General features: G+C 42.3%; 1 protein-coding gene across 1 annotated transcript in view; it reads left to right on the forward strand.

The window, feature by feature from the left end:
* Positions 1–1,791: 1,791 nt before the first annotated feature.
* RPH3A (rabphilin 3A) overlaps positions 1,792–18,241 on the forward strand; it is a 395,508-nt gene continuing 379,058 nt past the window's right edge. The window contains exon 1 of the mRNA XM_089677017.1: positions 1,792–2,058. The gene's annotated coding sequence lies outside the window, so the exon portion shown is untranslated. The remainder of the gene's footprint in view (positions 2,059–18,241) is intronic.

Genomic DNA, 18,241 nt, shown 5'->3' on the forward strand with positions numbered 1-18,241 from the left:
AAAGCCTGCTGTCAGCTGACATTACAGAGCCGCTCCAGACTCAACAGGGATCACAACAATAATGTCAGGATTCACCCAGATGCTTAATAGGCATCTGGCTAAGCCTCTCAGAATGCCGCTGAGAGTCTGAGTAAGCTGCTCCGACCCCTTCTGCTATTTGGTGCTCCAGTGAGTGCTGGAGGGGCAGAGCAAAGAGCGGTGACTGACAGCAGGGGTGGACTGGGTCACTCTGATGCCCCATAAAAAGGCTGCACCGCTTCCACCTCAGACATGCCTAAAGGCTTCCTGGTGAAGAGAAGCAAAAAGTTCCTGCCGGTGTCCTACCGAGTGCAGGATACGGACAAGAAGAGAGTGCAAGCTGCACCCCACCATGGATGGTGTATGCCATGTCCGAGCAGAGTCTGGTACCATGCCCAGCTGGAGGCTCCCCTCCCCTGGCCAGCCCTGACCGAGCTGCCCGGCTCCCCACTGCCGCCCTCTGCCGGCCAGTTCGGGATCCCAGAGTCGGTGCAGAGGGCGCTGTCCAGCCCGATCTGCCCAGTGAGCAGAGAAAACCTGGAGTGGAGCTTCAGCCTGGGATGGAGGTAGGGAGGAGGCAGGGGAGAGGGAGAGTGAGAGAGGGACCTAGTTGCTGCATCATAGATGAACCTCTGGGTTGTACTTGCCCCTAGTCAAAAATTACCAGTTAGTCATCCGAGAACTAGGCGGACACCAGTCACATGATCGCTCAGTTCTCTGGCTTAGAGCTGGCGGAGGACAATGTCAGCATCAGACAGGATGCTGCAGCAGGTAGGTAGTGCCTAGACATTATCATCTAGAGCCCAGGGCGAACATGCCAAATTGAGTCCTCCCCAAGATGTATGAGCATTATGTGTCAGCAAAAATTCCCCTCCCAAAAAATGGAGCAGTATTCTGCATGCTCACCCTCTAAACATAAATTCCCCCTCCTTCCAGTACAAATGTGCCCCCCCTACTGAAATCCCCTCTTCCCAGCACAAATCTTTGCCCCCCCCAGCTCAAATCCTCTCTCTCCCTGCCTAGTACAAATCCCTTCCCCCCTTTACCATATCACCTTTTCTAGTACAATCCCCCTAATCCCCCCTGCCACAAATCCTCTTCCCCCCTCCCAGCATTAATCCTCCCAAATCACCACTCCTATCATACCTCCCCAAATTTCCCCTCCTAGAGCCATTCTTACCCCTGCCACCCCCCCAAATTCATCCTCCCAACTCCAATCCCCTCCCCCCAATTTTGTTGTGGTGCCCCCCCACCTCACATGATACCACAGTGCCCAGGGCAGCAGCCCCTCCTGCCCACCCCTTGTCCCGGTCCTGCAGGTAGGTAAGTATGTTCGTTTATTTTTTTTAACAATCCCACACTTTTTCTTTGAAAAAAATGTTTGAAAAGAAAATTGGTTGTTAGTGATCTGGTAAGGTGAACCAAAAATCAGCGAATCGCTCTTCCTACCAATGCGATCATCATGTACTATGTTGAACACTCCGTCAGGCATTTCCAGCCGCTTGTAATGAAGTGTAGGGCTAACGAAGTGTATCTTCATTAGCGCTATTTAAATACTGCTCTAGCTAATGACATTTAGATAAGAAACAATCATCTAGATATGTCCCCTAAAGATGTTTTCAGCGAAAAGTGCAACCCCTGCATGTTATTTGGGTGTGATGCTGAGTGGAAATGAATGATGGACTTGTGGAATGGTGTGCAGTGGAAGCCATGAATGGTGTGCAGTGGCAGACTCATTGATAGCAGAGCCAGGCGCTGTCCGCCTCCCCAGTGCTGATGAGGTGTATTGATTCCCCCACTGCTCCCAGCCCAGGAGAGTGCGCACACATTGCCTGCTCAGCAAGGGAGCCAGCTCAAGCATTTGCTGCCTTTCCCAGAAAGCCGTCAGCTGCAGACGGAAATGTAGTGTAGCACTTACTTTAGCTCTCCTCTCTCGCTTTGTCTTTTACATTTCAGGCAAGTCATCAGAGCTAAGGGAGTATTAGATCCAAGGCAGTCTCTGCAAGCTGCTGGCTTCTCCACTTTGCTGCTTCCTACAAGGTAAAGACATGCACCACCTGATTTATGGACCATCTGTCATTGCTCTCTTATTTTCTCTCATTTTCCTATAGCATAGGATCTACACTCATTCCATAACTTATCTGTAGATTGCACAGGTTGCTGTATGATCAATGATCAGCTTGTACCATTTGTGATGGCTCTTTTATTCTGCATTATATTTATGTAGGATGGGATCTACATTCATGTCTGGGGACCCAACTTATCTATAGATTGCACAGGTTGCTGTATGATCAATGATCAGTCGGTATCATATGTGATTGCGCTTTTATTCTGCATTATATTTCTATAGGATAGGATCTACATTCATGTCTGGGGACCCAACTTATCTTTATATTGCACAGGTTGCATTATGATCAATGATCAGTAGGTATCATATGTGATTGCGCTTTTGTTCTTCATTATATATCTATAGGATGAGCTCTACATTCATGCCTGGGGACCCAACTTATCTTTATATTGTACAGGTTGCATTATGATCAATGATCAGCCGGTATCATATGTGATTGCGCTTTTATCCTGCATTATTTTTCTATAGGATGAGATCTACATTCATGCCTGTGGACCCAACTTATCTATAGATTGCACAGGTTTCTGTATGATCAATGATCAGCCGGTATCATATGTGATTGCGCTTTTATTCTGCATTATTTTTCTATAGGATGAGATCTACATTCATGCCTGGGGACCCAACTTATCTTTATATTGCACAGGTTGCTGTATGATCAATGATCAGCCGATATCATATGCGATTGCGCTTTTATTCTGCATTATATTTCTATAGGATGGGATCTACAATCATGTGTGGGGACCCAACTTATCTTTATATTGCACAGGTTGCATTATGATCAATGATCATCCGGTATCATATGTGATCACTCTTTTATTCTGTATTATATTTCTGTAGGATGGCTTCTATATTCATACCTGGGGACCCAACTTATCTTTAGATTGCACAGGTTGCTGTATGACCAATGATCACCCTGTACCATATGTGATGGCTCTTTTATTCTGTATCATATTTCTATAGGATGGGATCTACAGTCATGCCTGGGGACCCAACTTATCTTTAGATTGCACAGGCAGCATTGTGATCAATGATCATCCTGTATCATATGTGATTGCGCTTTTATTCTGTATCATATTTCTATAGAATGGGATCAATATTCATGCCTGGGGACCCAACTTATCTTTATATTGCACAGGTTGCTGTATGATCAATGATCAGCCTGTTCTCTAAACTTACAGGTTATATCCGGTTCTGTATTGATTACAATGGGGGATTCCTAGAAACCTTCATACTCATCTAAAGGGAGGAAGCCACTTATGTCATGTTGGCAGCTGCAGAACCCCCCCCCCCCAGGTAGACAATGGGAAGAGGCTTTTATAGATTGCACCAGGAATAGACATAAAGGGACACTTGCCTGCAAAATGGGGCTGTCAAAATGCTGCACTGAGTGTGCTGCATAGCATTGTGCAAGGATCTGTCAGCGCCTTTGTCTGGCATCCTGATGCAATTAACCCCTTCCCTGCAGCCCCATCTATTATGCATTGCAGGGGTTAAGCAAGGCTCGCTGCATACAGCCTGATTATCCATTTAAACTCCAGCATTGCTGGAGACAAACACTGAATGGAAGGGCTAGTGGATATTCTTTTTTTTTTAGGTTTAAGATTCATAAATGACCCTTCTTCTGAACCTTTTAAATGGCAAGCTTTTTAATTTAGAACAATTGCTCTTTGGTGATGATAGCTACAAATTTGCAAAGGAATAGGAGGTGAAATGGGTTATATTGACAGAAATCTCTTTTTGTACTGTCATTTAAAATGCTCTATTTTTGTTAATTATTTAACAGCATGTATGGTGTTTTCAGTTACCTGAACTTGATGTGCTAATTAAAAGAAATTCGCTTTATTCTGATGAGCAATTAGCTTGTGGATTACCAGTGATTTTAGGTATAATGGTGCTGTTAACCCTTGCAGGGCTTTTACTGCACAGCAGGGTTTCTTTGAGAGGTATTCCTGTCTAATCGGACCTGCTGGTTTCATAATTGACAGAACTGATGCAAGACCCTGGGAAAATATGACTTGTTAGGATGAGGTCATATGGCACTTTATAAACCATGACTGGCAATTTAATAAAGGGCTACTGAATACTTCTTATTTTGTGGTGTTCTACCTACCACAATGCAATGTAGCATATTACAAGCTTTTCAAGTTTGAAGCTATAAGACACTGCATGCAGCATCCATTCTCAGATATTATACATCAACACGTTTGTCTTCCTATATGTTATAAATGAAATGTAAAAAAACAACGAAGTGATTGTAACTTAAAAAGATGCCTTAGGTAATGAGTTATATTTTTTTTATCCTATGTTAAACAAAAAAAAAATCTATAGGGTAGATGTACAAAAAGGTAAAAAAAAATGGAACAGACATTGGGAAGATGCCCACAGCAGCCAATCAGATTGCTGCAAAGCCTGATTCATTGACCAGTAGCTCCAATTGCTCCCCATATTTATTTGCTTCAGTTGTTATACATAATCTCATTTGTGCTTTTTGAGACTTTAGATTGCATATACACAGCTATTCTCTGTGTTTTGTGGGACTTTGAGCTGTTTTCAGGTCTTAGACATTATACAATTTTCTTGAGATTTTTGGTTTACATTTACCAAAAACCATATAATAGGAGGTCAAACCTAATACTTTCAATTGTGTCCAATTAGGCAGGCTCTTGCACTACATAGTTGAAGGTAAATCTAAAGGAAATTGGACAGAAAATTGTATAGTGCATGGCCAGCCTTAGCTCATAATGCAGCCACCTATGGAACGATCTTCATGGTCATGTTTGTTACCAGTGATTGGGAACACAAGGGAGATGAAAAAACCCTTTTATATACAAACTCCTTCAAAACTTGTCTTAAAGTGCCCATGCAAATAGCTAAATACACACTTATGATGCATTGGCGCAGATTGTTTACCCACCAAAGAATTTGCAATAGTGTTTAGCCAATCTTGCAATCACTGCACCCCTGCCCAGAAACTTAGCCAGGTTGGTGACCTCACTTTCTTTACTGTTGTTAAAGTGAAGCTTTCCCTGCAAGGATGCTTTCATACTGATCCATTTTGTTTTGCATTAAGAAAAATGTGTGACCATGCAATCCTATGGAACACTTCACACTCTGATTCCTTGTGGATCCGCTGTATTTTTAAAAAAATCCTCCTTGCTGCATTTTTTCCCTGGGAAACGGTATGAAAGTAAATGATGAAAACGAAATATTAAGGCTATAGCATTAACACCCATTTTAGATGCTTTCAGGATATATAAATAAACTCTCTCCAAATGCCCAATTTGATTTTTTTTAAACAGTTTAAAGGTGATTTAGAGGAAGTGACCATCTCTGAGGCTTTTGCTCCATTATGTAGACTGTAGTATATTTTAGGACAATACCATGCAGTCCTACACTTTCATCTCTCTCATGCTTGGCTTAGCCCAGCAGAAGATAACTTTGGATCGAACTGCGCAGTGGAAGAAGCGGGTATTGCATCCGTGCTGGGTGCATCTGATTGTCTTGCAGAGATTTTCCAAGTCTTTCCCCTAAATCCATGTAAAGGCTTTCCAACTACGCTGTAAAATGTATAGGTGTGTTTAGGATGCACTGTATTTGGTATGAATTGAGGCAGTTGACAAGCAGCACTGTCTGCCAAGTGCAACTTGCAAGATCAATTTTGATGCGCCATGAAGCGACGCAAGCGTTACACAGTTTTTAAATATATTACACAGTCCACTGTCCATTTACACTTTAGTAAGGAATCTTGCTAAGCAGTTGGGGAGCTTTAAAATGATCAACTGCTTGTTTTTTTCCCACCAGTGTGAATTCCATTCACCATACACAACAACAATCTGATTGTACAATCTCCTTTATATCTACTGGTAGTACAAGAACCTGATTGAAAGGATACAATTCAATTGAATAGTTTAGGTTTGTCCTCATATTACATATTTTTGGTAGATTTAAAGTTGATTGTACAGAGATTGCATGGTCAGGTTGTAATGTGTATAGTGAGCATTATGTTGGCCACACATGGTTCAAATTCATTATCCGATCGATGTCCGATTTGATCAAAATCTGAAAACAATTGAAACCGAGATGCAATTGATACATTACTATTGTAAATTGCAATCACATTTTAACTAATGATTGAAATCCACTCCCCCATGTGTGGCATATCGATCGGATGGGTAGTCGACTATAAATCAATTACTCCTATCAGAAAAGATCAAATGGAAAAGAAATGAATGATTTATTAAGGCATGTATTGCCGCCATTAGTCTGTTATTTTTCAACTTCCTATAACAGACCTAGCTGTCCAGAAAAAGTGGCAGTTAGGGAGATTGAGACAAACCATTTTACACTGAAAGGGGTGCTTATGATAGTCAAGGCAGTTTTAGAGTCTACTGTTTGTAAACACAAGTAGGGATTTCAATGCATACATAACTGCTTTAAATTCATTTGTTAAAATTAGTTCCTGGTGAGCAGCTCTTTCGTGGCCAGAGGTGAATAAGCTTACACCGGCCACACAAGGGTTGAAATTCAACAGATTTTTCATCCAAAAATCGGACCTAAGAATAATCGGCCTCTGTTAGTGGGTCAGCCGATTTTCGTGGTTCTTCCCCTTTTTGGTGATCAGACATGTTGGAAAATTTGTGAAAAACGACCGATTTTCAACTCAATGATAGTGAAATCGTACAATCATTTTTCCAAAAAGAATATGTGCATGAGCCGCGACCTGGAAGGAATAGAAGTTTCGCTTGTTATATGGAGTGAACTTTATGACTTGGTCGGCTGGTTTACGAAATCATTGATGGCACCATCAGATTACTAAACAAATAACGTTTTCGATTTTTGGATGAAAAATCGTTCGGAATTCGACTCATGTATGGCCTGCATTAGATGCCCTGACCAAATTTACAATTCTCAGTATGTGTCAGTTCACTTGGCCATAATTAAATGAGCAGTTTTGTTTTTTGACAGCAAGGATGTGAGAACTAGGAACATGCGTGGGTGTACATTCCTAGGTCTCTGCTACAATGTCTATATCTTCATGACACAGGGCATTTAGGGGTTGATTTACTAAAACTAAACCGTGCAAAATCTGGTGCAGCTCTGCAAAGAAACCAATCAGCTTCCAGGTTTTTTTGCCAAAGCATAATTGAACAAGCTGAGATTAGAAGCTGATTGGCTACCATGCACAGCTGCACTTGATTCTGAGCGCACCAGTTTTTCGTAGATCTACCCCTTAGTGCAACATGTTACTGATGCCTCAGCCCTGCACCCCGCCCTCACCCCTGAAATCCACGTTGTGACAGCAGGCTGGGGATCTTCTCCCAGCACCCGCTGTCACAATTTAAAAAAAAACGTGGCTTGTAGTTCTCAATGAAGGGCACTGGTGAGTGCTCTAGGTGGTTCATTAATTCCTCCTGTCATTGTTTAACTGTCGGCCCATACGGTACGTCAGCTACACTGACAGTCTGCAGGAGCCTGAGATCGCAATTGCAACGGTTTACAGGTTCCTAATAAAAATAAATAAATAATAAATGCACTTTTTTTTTTTTATCTGCAAAAAGATGTACATTTTTTTTTTTTAAAGGTGAACTTATACTTTAGCAAGGATTATTGCAGTCACGTGATCATTAAATCTCTGTGTTCTTCATGGCAGTCACGTGATCATTAAATCTCTGTGTTCTTCATGGCAGTATACCCACAGAATGCTAAAAGGAGTGCTAAGTTCAAATGTATATTTTGGAGCAGATTTATGAAAAGGGGGGCTATTGTCTACAGAAACTAATGAGAACATCTTACTTGATTCTCCAAGTGCAGAGCAAAGGTGAAAACATGAAATCTAATTGGTTGCAGTGTACAATTGCATATAATAATCATCCATGTACTATAAACAAAGCTGAATAAAAATACAACCAAAGAACCCAACAGCCATCTAATTAAACCCCATTCCGAGATTTATTCAGAATTTATTTATGATTATAAATACATTGATTGAGGTTAAAAGTCTCCATAGCAGTTAGGATGTGTGCAATGCTGTAATTCAAGCTTACAGCTAAGAACATTTGAAACGTAATACATAATGCTTCTTTTTTGCATGTGGAATATATCTGATCTAATTGCTGTGCATGCATGGAGAATATACATTATATGGATCAAAGACAAATAGCTGACCTGACATTCCTAGCCATGTAATTAGTCAAGCATATCGCTAATGGTGTGTGTACACAATGAGTCAGGCCATGCGGCTTCTGGATTTGTGTTCTCTTCAGCTAGCTTCCAACTAAGTCCAGCTAATTCAAGGCAAACAACAGAGCTCGTCAATCCAAGTGTTGATCGGAAATGTCAGATTGTCTTGGTTAAAGCAGAATTCCTTGGTTAAAAGGGCTTTTTTTTCAGTAGGAACGCGGGAGAACACAGTTCTGGCACCTACAGAACTTAAAGTACGTAAAGGTAAGGAGTGCTGGGGTGTGCTGGAGGGTCTATTTTTGCCTGCTTTGGGATCTGTTGTTGCTGGGGGATCTATTGTTGCAAGTGGATCTATTCTTGCTTGGATATGGAACAATTGTTGCTGGGAGGAATCTATGATTGTGGGAGGAGTCTATTGTTTCTGGTTGCTGCAGAGTCTATTGACTGCTGACTACTGGGAGATCTATTGGTGCTAGTGGGGGTCTATTGTTGCTGGGGAAGTGATATTCTGTAGCTGGGGGTTTATTGTTGCTGGGAGATCTATTGTTGCTGGAGGGGTCTATTGTTGCTAATGGGGGTCTATTTTTGCTGGGGGAGTGATATTCTGTAGGTGGGGGTTTATTGTTGCTGGGAGATCTATTGTTACTAGTGGCGGTCTATTGTTGCTGGGGGAGTGATATTCTGTAGCTGGGGGTTTATTGTTGTTGGGGGATCTATTGTTGCTAGGGAGAGGTCTGTTCTTGATGGCTGCAGTGGATCTTCCTTTCATGTTATCATGAATGCATTTAATTCAAATTATTTAGCAGCACAAAATGATTCTTGGTTCTGTATTCTCTAAAAGGGGTGGTACTGGGACGTAGGTGGGTGGTGGAATCAAGGACTGGTGCTCAGAGGTGGGTAGGGAGAGAAGACAAGAGGTGACTTGAAAGGGGGGGAATTCCTACACCTATTCTCTGAAAAAAAAAGACCTGGTTAAAGATAAAAGGTGGGGTAGTCTCTAGTACAGAATTCTGGTCAATTCTGTGTTGGTTCCAGGTACACAGCTGAGATATATGGATACAAAGTTGGTTATACCTTAAATTTTAATGTTTGATTGGATGATAGAAATGGTTGCATAGTGTCCACAGGCTCATGCTAATTACTGGGCTCTGCGTATTAGTCGACAACCCATAGTTTGAGCAAATAGGCTATGAAAAGGACTCTCTCTATGCTTATGCCAATTTGGAAGGTTCTAAGAATGTTACAAAGAGATCATTCATGAGAAAAAAAGTCGGGCCATTGAAAGATCCTGTTTGCACCAAATGGAAATGCAAATATACATGCTTGTTTCCAGTGATTTCAAACCCATTTATGTACTTAACTCACTGACTCTGAAGAACAATGCTTGTGGGTAAGAATTTCCAAAACTAGCAAATACTTTTCCAGCAATTGAGCTATCCTGAGGTTATCTGATTGCCTAATTGCATGGCACCACAACTGATTGTGTAAAGCTGGCCATAGATAGTGTTTTTTTTATTCAGTCAGCAGGCTAAATGAAAAAGGACAAAAAGATTCCTCCATCATCACACATAAGATGAATGGAACAATCATCTCTGCTGAAACATGTTGGCATTGATTTACTAAAGGCAAATAGACGGAGCACTTTGCAAGTACAGTTTCTCCAGAGCTTAGTAAAAGTGGGGAAGCTCTGCTGACTTCCAATCATGTGCAAGCAATGATGCTGTTGTTTTTAATTTTTCTTGTAGGTCAATGGGTATTCTTTGCAAAGTGAAGCTTCATCTCAATTGCTGGCTTCTGGAGCAACTGCATTTACACAGTCAATCTGCCTTTAGTAAATCCACCCCAATGTATGCTGATAGTGGGACCTGGAGCTGTCAGAATTCGCTATTCAGCCGCTGTGACAAAAGCTTTCCAATGTGTTCGACAGATGTCAAATCAAAGATCAACTTCTGTCAAACATGGACTGACACCCACTGATCAGAATGTGGGTGCTCCTGAACCATCTGAATTTTAATCAGCTGTAACTGACCATAAACTGTATAAGCAGAGGTTCAGCCAAATTGTATGTCTAAACGATACGTAGATTCAGAGATATACTGTAGGCAGCTAAAAACACCACTATATCTTCCATTTTTCTGAACGAGCTGACTTTGGGCCTGCTTCTTGAGCTTTAGTTCTTAGTCAGTAAGCCAACCCATCACATTAGAAGACCAGAAAAGGGGCTTTAGAGGTGGGAAGGAGCAAAGTTTGATTTGTACACAAAAAAAGGCAAGGTTTGAGATTAAAATCAGCTGCCTATAGCTCTGGATTTGCTGATTGGTTTGAGTTTTCATGGGGTTAACTTGTATATATTTACTGTTTATAATATGTTCAATATAACCACTTCCCGTCCGGCCCATATACATAAACGGCCAGATGTGATGCATGCCGATACAGGTGGATGTTCCTGAATGTCCTTCCGCATTGGAGGCTCTTGTGCAGCTCACAGATTCTGCACCCGGGAGCCCAGTGATCACCATGTTCCCCAGATATAGTGGAGCACAATATCGCTGTGTCTGGCTGATCACATGGTGTTTTACTATGCAATTGCTGTATCCAATCACCTCAATCACATAGTAAACATACCAAACCAAAATTAAATATTCTTTCTCTCTGCTTTCACACAGATTGGCTGTGAGAGCAGAGAGAACAGTTGCTGCAGCCTGTGAGTGTACAGCTGCCTATCAAACTTCATGTACACTCATAGACTGCAGTGTCAGCCAGCCCAGTATCACTGCCCCCAGTGTAGTAAAAATAAACAATGCGGCCAGCCCCTGTAACCTACCCCAGTGTTACCAGTGCTCACAATAACATCAACATACACCATACCAACGTCTTGATCACCACCATACCAGCATCCTGATCATGGACTTTTGCCATAACAATGCCCTGATCACCACCATATGCTATAGCAGCACCCTGATCACTGCTATACACCATACCAGCCTCCTGATCACTGACATATGCCATACCAGCCTCCTGATCACCACCATATCTCATACCAGTGTTCTGATCACCCCATATACCATACCAGTGTCCTGATCATCACCATACCTCATACCAGCGTTCTGATCACCCAAGATGCCATACCAGTGTCCTGATCATTGCCAAACCCCATACCAGCATTCTGATCACCCCATATGCCATACCAGCATCCTGATCACTGCCATGCCCCATATCAGCGTCTCGATCACTGTCATATGCCATATTAGCATCCAGATCACCGCCATACCCCATACCAGCATTCTGATGACCCGATATGCCATACCAATGTCCTGATCACGGCCATACCAGCATCCTGATTACTGCCATACACCATATCAGCGTCTTGATTACTGCCATGTTCCATACCAGCATCTGGCACTTTAGCTGTCTCAACTGATCAATTTTCAGATACATATCCCATAGTTTATAGACTCTATAACTTTCACACAGACTAAATAATATACACAGTTTTGGGTTATTTTTACCGAAAAAAAGTAGCAGAATACCCATTGGCCTAAATTTATGAGCAGAGATTATTTATTTGCAAAACGTATAACAAAGACTAAGAAAACAAATTTGTTTTCAACATTTTTGGTATTTCTTTATTTACATAACAAAAAAACCCCCAAAAAAACAGGTAAGTACAACCAAAAGAAAGCTCTATCTGTCTCAAAACAATAATAAATATTTCATATGGGTACAGTGTTGCATGCCTGAGTAATTGTCAATCAAAGTGTGACAGTGCTGAAAGCTCAAAACTGGCCTGGACTGGAATGCTGTGAAAGTGTCCAGACTTGAAGTGGTTCTAAAAGGCCAGGTTTTTTTTAATCTTAATGCATTCTTTGCATTAAGGTAAAAAACCTTCTGTACAATAAAATGTCCTCCTCAGCCCCCTTATACTTACCTGAGCTGTTCTAGATGTGCATGAGAGCAGCGGCTCTCTACTATTTCTACCTTCCCCACAGTGCAGATTGATAGCAGCAGGAGCCATTGGCTCCTGCTGCTGTCAATCAGATCCTATGGTGGGGGTGGGGCCACTGTCTATGTCTATGGATGTTGACAGCGAGGCTCAGGAGCAAGCCTGCATAAGAAGCCCCATAGGAAGCGGCTTTCTATTGGGGCACTTGCTGAAGAGGAGAAGCCAGGAACGCCAGAAGGAGACCTAAGAAGAGGAGAATCGGGACTGCTCTTTGCAAAACCATGTTTGTTATTTTTAGGAAGAAAAATTAAAATGTACCTTTAGAATCACTTTAAAGTTGAACTTCAGTCTGCTTAGTATGGTGGCCCCACCCCCTCCTCAGGCACCACCATAATGGTGTGTGCGCAAATGTGCCCCATGGGCTTTGCTCGGCTTTTGGCCTGCATGTGCAGGTTGTTTATGGTGCACACAAAAAGGCAGGGAAGACTTCAGACTTCTTGAAAGTCCACTTTAACGCCTCCTGATCCTTTAAGGGGTTTGTGATCCCGGGAGGTGGGGTTTAAGGTCATGTGGCCATCGTAATTGGCTGCCACGACGGTCACATGATTGGAAAGCTCCTGACCACAAGTAATGCCAGTAAATATGCCAGGAGTGCACAGGGCGGCCCCTCGACACCAAGGCCCAGCCGCCAACAGGCTGCATATTTGTGTGCACTCAGCGCCAAGCCGTTGAATTGGCCAGGTTTTTTTCTTGGCATTGCTTAGGAACAAATAACATTATAAAACGTTCCCTATAACATAGCAAATCTTTACTTTTTGAGTTCCACTCTAACACATTGCACGTAAACATGCAAGATAAGGCCCATTAGTATGGGGTAATGCACTGTAATACACTCTGGACTGCTGTGAAGGGAGACCAGTGGACTTTATTGAAGTTTATTTACCCAGGCATCTTGCTGGTAGGGATCTACTGTTGAGGGAGAGGTTGCTGGCTGCTGGGGGATCTGTTGTTGCTGCTGCGGGGGTCCAATGAAGTTGGGGGATGCTTTTGGTGCTGGGGGGTAAAATTTTGTTGTGGGTGGTCCATTTATGTTGTGTGGGGATCTATTGTTTCTGGTGTGGGGTCTATTGTTGCTGAAGGGGCTTTATTGTTGCTGGAGTGGGGTCAATTGTTGGGGGAACCTATTGTTTCTGGGGTGGGGTCCATTGTTACTGGTGTGGGGTCTATTGTTGGGGGGATCTATTGTTGCTGAGGTAGGGTCTATTGTTGTTGGTTGCAGGGGATCTCTTTTACTGCTTTTCGTGTTATCATTACCAAATTCCATGCATAATATTTAGCACCACAAAGTGATACTTGGTCCTATAATTCCTAAAAGGGGTGGGACTGGGAGGTGCGTAGGGGATGGAACCAAGGAGCAGTGCTCTGAGGAGGGTAGGGGGCAGAGACAAGTGGGGACTCAGAAAGGGGGAGTTCCTGTACCTAATCTCTGAGAAAAAGAGCCCTGCTAGGGAGTAATTTTCCTAGATGCATGCAAAAAAAAAGATTGCCATTGATCGCCATGACTTGAAAGTGTCTTTAGCTTAGCACAGGCATACCATTCCTATTTGAGGAATGATCACTGAGTGCCCCAGCCTTAGCCTTACTGCATGGAGGTGTGCTATTATATTTAATTTAGTGTTGCAGAGACTTGGGGTCTTGGGCGGAGATTTATACTAGAAATCCACTTACCTTTTATGTTCCCCATTAATGTCCGGCAGCAATCAACTTAAGGAAAACTCTATACATACGATACTGCTTTTACACAATACATTAGTCTGTTAAGCAAAAATGTTGAGCCCCGGTTCACACCAGTGCAACTTGTCATGCGACTTGCAGGTTTGAAGTCGCATCCCATTACTGGCAATGGCCTTTATCTAATCTCTGCAACTCAGAATAAGGTTCCTGCTCTATATTTGTGTGACTTTATGACAACTTGCATTGACATCTGTTAATGAAATTGTACTGAGTAGCAGAAAGCTGCAATAAAGTCGCACATAATATTTGGCTGTCAAAGTCGCATTGATGTGAACCAGGGCTGAATCCATCCAATGGACTTTCCCCTATTAAAGCTATTCCTTGAGTAGTGTACCAATGACTGTTACCCCATATGTGGCCTGCTGGAATTTGAATCATACTGATTTGGGCTGTATTAGATGATCTTCTAATGCAGTGGCTGTCAACACATACCCCCAAGGGGGTAGATTGAACAGATTCAGGGAGTAAGACTGCCTGTCAAACTAACCACATTTACTAGTTTTAAAGCTAAAACATTTATAAATCAAGTGCTTTGTAGAGTAATATAACCTCCTCCCCAGGGGCGGACTGACCATTTGGAAACTCGAGCACTGCCCGAGGGCCCGGGGTCAGTATGGGGCCCCATGAGATGCCCCTGGTACCTTTTTCATAGGCTTTTTTGAGTCTGGGCAAGGACACAGGGGGCCCATGATCCCCTATTGCCTGGGGGCCCCATGAGTTGTCAGTCCGCCCCTGCTCCAACCTCTGCATTTTCCCCTATTGATACAAAGCTGTCATCCCTGGATGTATTAAAAGACCTGATGTGTTTCAAAAGTACGGTATTCCTTTTGCTAAATTTGGCGTACTCTTCTGTTTTGCTAGTCTTGGTTCATTAAGCTATAATGGTAAAAGATGTGCTGCCATAGCTTTTTCTGCAAAATAAAAGTATCTCTTTTTCAATCTTGTGCCGAACTTTAGGAACATTGGTCTCATTGTTACATAGTTACTGTATATAGTTGGTAAGGTTGAATAAAGACACCTGTCTCTCCAAGTCAACCTGAGAATGTGAGTGCTTGTGACTACTGTTTTCCATATCCATGTAAATTGTGTTTTTAAAAAAACACATCCAAAAGTTTTTCTTAACTTATCTATATGTTCCACTGACACCACCAACTGTGGAAGAGAGTTCCACATCCTTGCCGCTCTAACAGTAGAGAAGCCCTTACGCAGTTTACGATTGAGCCATTTCTCATCCAACTTCACTGTGTGGCTGCATGACTTCTTTAAAGACCGCAGATTAAAAATAATTTGTATATTGCTACCATATCCCCTTTTAAGCGCCAATTCTCCAGGGAGAAAAAGTTTAATGTTAGTATTATTTCATCATAACTGAGGTCCTCCAGCCCTGTTATAAGCTTTGTTGCCCTTCTGTGGATTCTCTCCAGTTCAAGCAGATCTTTCCTGAGGATTGGTGACCAAAACTAAAGGGCATACTCAAGATGTGGCTGAATCAGAGTTTTTTAAGTAGTAGAATTATAGTTATAACTCCTGAGTAGATACCATTTTTAACGTGCTCCACATCCTTATTGCTCTAACAGTAGGGAAGCCCTTATGCAATTTATGATTGAACCATTTCTCATCCAACTTCATTGTGTGGCTGCATGCCTTCTTTAAAGACCGCAGATTAAAAAGAATTTGTATATTGCTACCATTTCCCCTTTTAAGCGCAAATTCTCCAGGGAGAAAAAGTTTAATGTTAGTATTCTTTCATTATAACTGAGGTCCTCTTATAAGCGTTGTTGCCCTTCTGTGGATTCTCTCCAGTTCAAGCAGATCTTTCCTGAGGATTGGTGACCAAAACTAAAGGGCATACTCAAGATGTGGCTGAATCAGAGTTTATTAAGTAGTAGAATTATAGTTTTAGCTCCTGAGTAGATACCATTTTTAAAGTGTTATTAAACCCACAACAGTAAAATCAGTCTGTATATGCAGTAGAGCATACTTGTTATACTTACTGTGAATCCTAATCCTCTGCACTGTGTAAAAATGCTGTTTGATCCTCCTCTTCTTCTAGTGTCTTTCTGTTATCTCCTGATAAGGCATATGGTGTGGAGACAAATGCTCAGTTGGATGTGTATTGCTAGAGAGGTTTTTTTTCTCCTTTAGAGAGTGCATGTGATCCAATCAGCACTGTCCAGACAGAGGGTCAGGGGTTATGCAGCCTCCTAGGTCAATCAGGGGAAAATGAAAACTCCTTCTACAAGCCAGCGCTCTGCTGGACACTGATAGAAGTCACAAGACTGCCATATACTGCTGATGAGAAAAGGTATTTAGCAGTTTATTAAAATAATTGCACTTCCATGTTCTGTGTACTGTGGGAGACCAGATATAGTGAATGCAGGGTTCTGGGTTTAGTAACACTTTAATGCATGTTAATAATCTTCTGGCCTTGCTTGCTGCAGCTTGGCATTGTGTACTATTTCTGAGGCTAGCTATACATTATGCATTTTTTTTTCCCTCAACCAAGGTTTGAAGGAAAGAAAAGTCATCAATTTTTCCCAATAACACAGTCAATGTTGATGGGGAATCCCTCCTGGAGCACCATTGTGTTATGCTGGTGGAGAGCTTCCCCCAACGGCACAAAACAATGATCACTGCTGGTGTATACAGCCGTATGCAGTGATTGCACACACACAAAAAAATATTCAACAGGCTGGTTGTATTGAAGTCGCTCAATAGATTGACTTCAGTACAACCAGCCTGCCTATAGATGGATCAAACTTTGATGTTTTGATGAATTTTAATCCGATCCGGCTGGCTTCAGCCTGTCATGCACTAGGACCCCAAGATCCTTTTCCATCCTTGATTCCCCCAGAGGTTCTACCCCATTGTGTGTAACCTGCATTCATATGTTTAGCTCCCAAGTGCATGACTTTACTTTATCCTACATTGAACATGAATCTGCCAGCTGTCCATTTCTCTATTTTAACTAGGTCTTCTTGTAAAGTTGCTTCTTGCTGTTGTGAAGTTATTGCCCTGCTTAGCTTTGTATCATCAGCAAACACTGAGTTTAAATTATTTATTCCAACCTCTATCATTTATGAGTAGAGATGAGCGAATCGAACATGACGAAGTGGAATTCGTTTCGAAGATTAGGAAATATTCGATTCGCGCCGAATCCGAAAATTAGCAAACTTCGGATGCACGAATCGAATTTTCCCAAAAATGGCGGCGACATGTGTGGCGACGGAGCGGAGATCTCTGGGAAGGCGCGCAGACAAGGCGCGCTGACCCATAATGCATTCATTCATGACATGTGATCGCATTAGCCAATCAGCAGCCAGCCAGCCAGCACTGTGTAATGGTGGAGCTATAAATCGCGGCCATCTTAGAATTCTCCATTAGCATCCGGTCATTCAAGAGAGACAGACCTCTGTGTATTAGGGACAGAGTTAGGGCCACAGAGACTTTAGGGCCACAGAATCGTTACTTAGGGACACAGAATCGTTACTTAGGGACACAGAATCGTTACTCAGGGACACAGAATTGTTACTCAGGGACACAGAATTGTTACTCAGGGACACAGAATCGTTACTCAGGGAAAGACACAGAATTGTTACTCAGGGACACAGAATTGTTACTGAGGGACACAGAATCGTTACTCAGGGACACAGAATTGTTACTCAGGGACACAGAATCGTTACTCAGGGACACAGAATTGTTACTCAGGGACACAGAATTGTTACTCAGGGACAGACACAGAATTGTTACTCAGGGACACAGAATTGTTACTCAGGGACACAGAATTGTTACTGAGGGACACAGAATCGTTACTCAGGGACACAGAATTGTTACTCAGGGACACAGAATCGTTACTGAGGGACACAGAATCGTTATTGAGGGACACAGAATTGTTACTCAGGGACAGAGAATTGTTACTCAGGGACACAGAATTGTTACTCAGGGACAGACACAGAATTGTTACTCAGGGACACAGAATTGTTACTGAGGGACACAGAATCGTTACTGAGGGACACAGAATTGTTACTGAGGGACACAGAATTGTTACTCAGGGACACAGAATTGTTACTCAGGTACACAGAATTGTTACTCAGGGACAGACACAGAATTGTTACTCAGGGACACAGAATTGTTACTCAGGGACAGACACAGAATTGTTACTCAGGGACACAGAATTG

The sequence above is a fragment of the Staurois parvus genome, unplaced genomic scaffold (assembly GCF_062004578.1).
Source record: "Staurois parvus isolate SC_StPar_1 unplaced genomic scaffold, SC_StPar_1.0 ptg000014l, whole genome shotgun sequence".
In the NCBI taxonomy this organism is placed as follows: Eukaryota; Metazoa; Chordata; class Amphibia; order Anura; family Ranidae; genus Staurois; species Staurois parvus.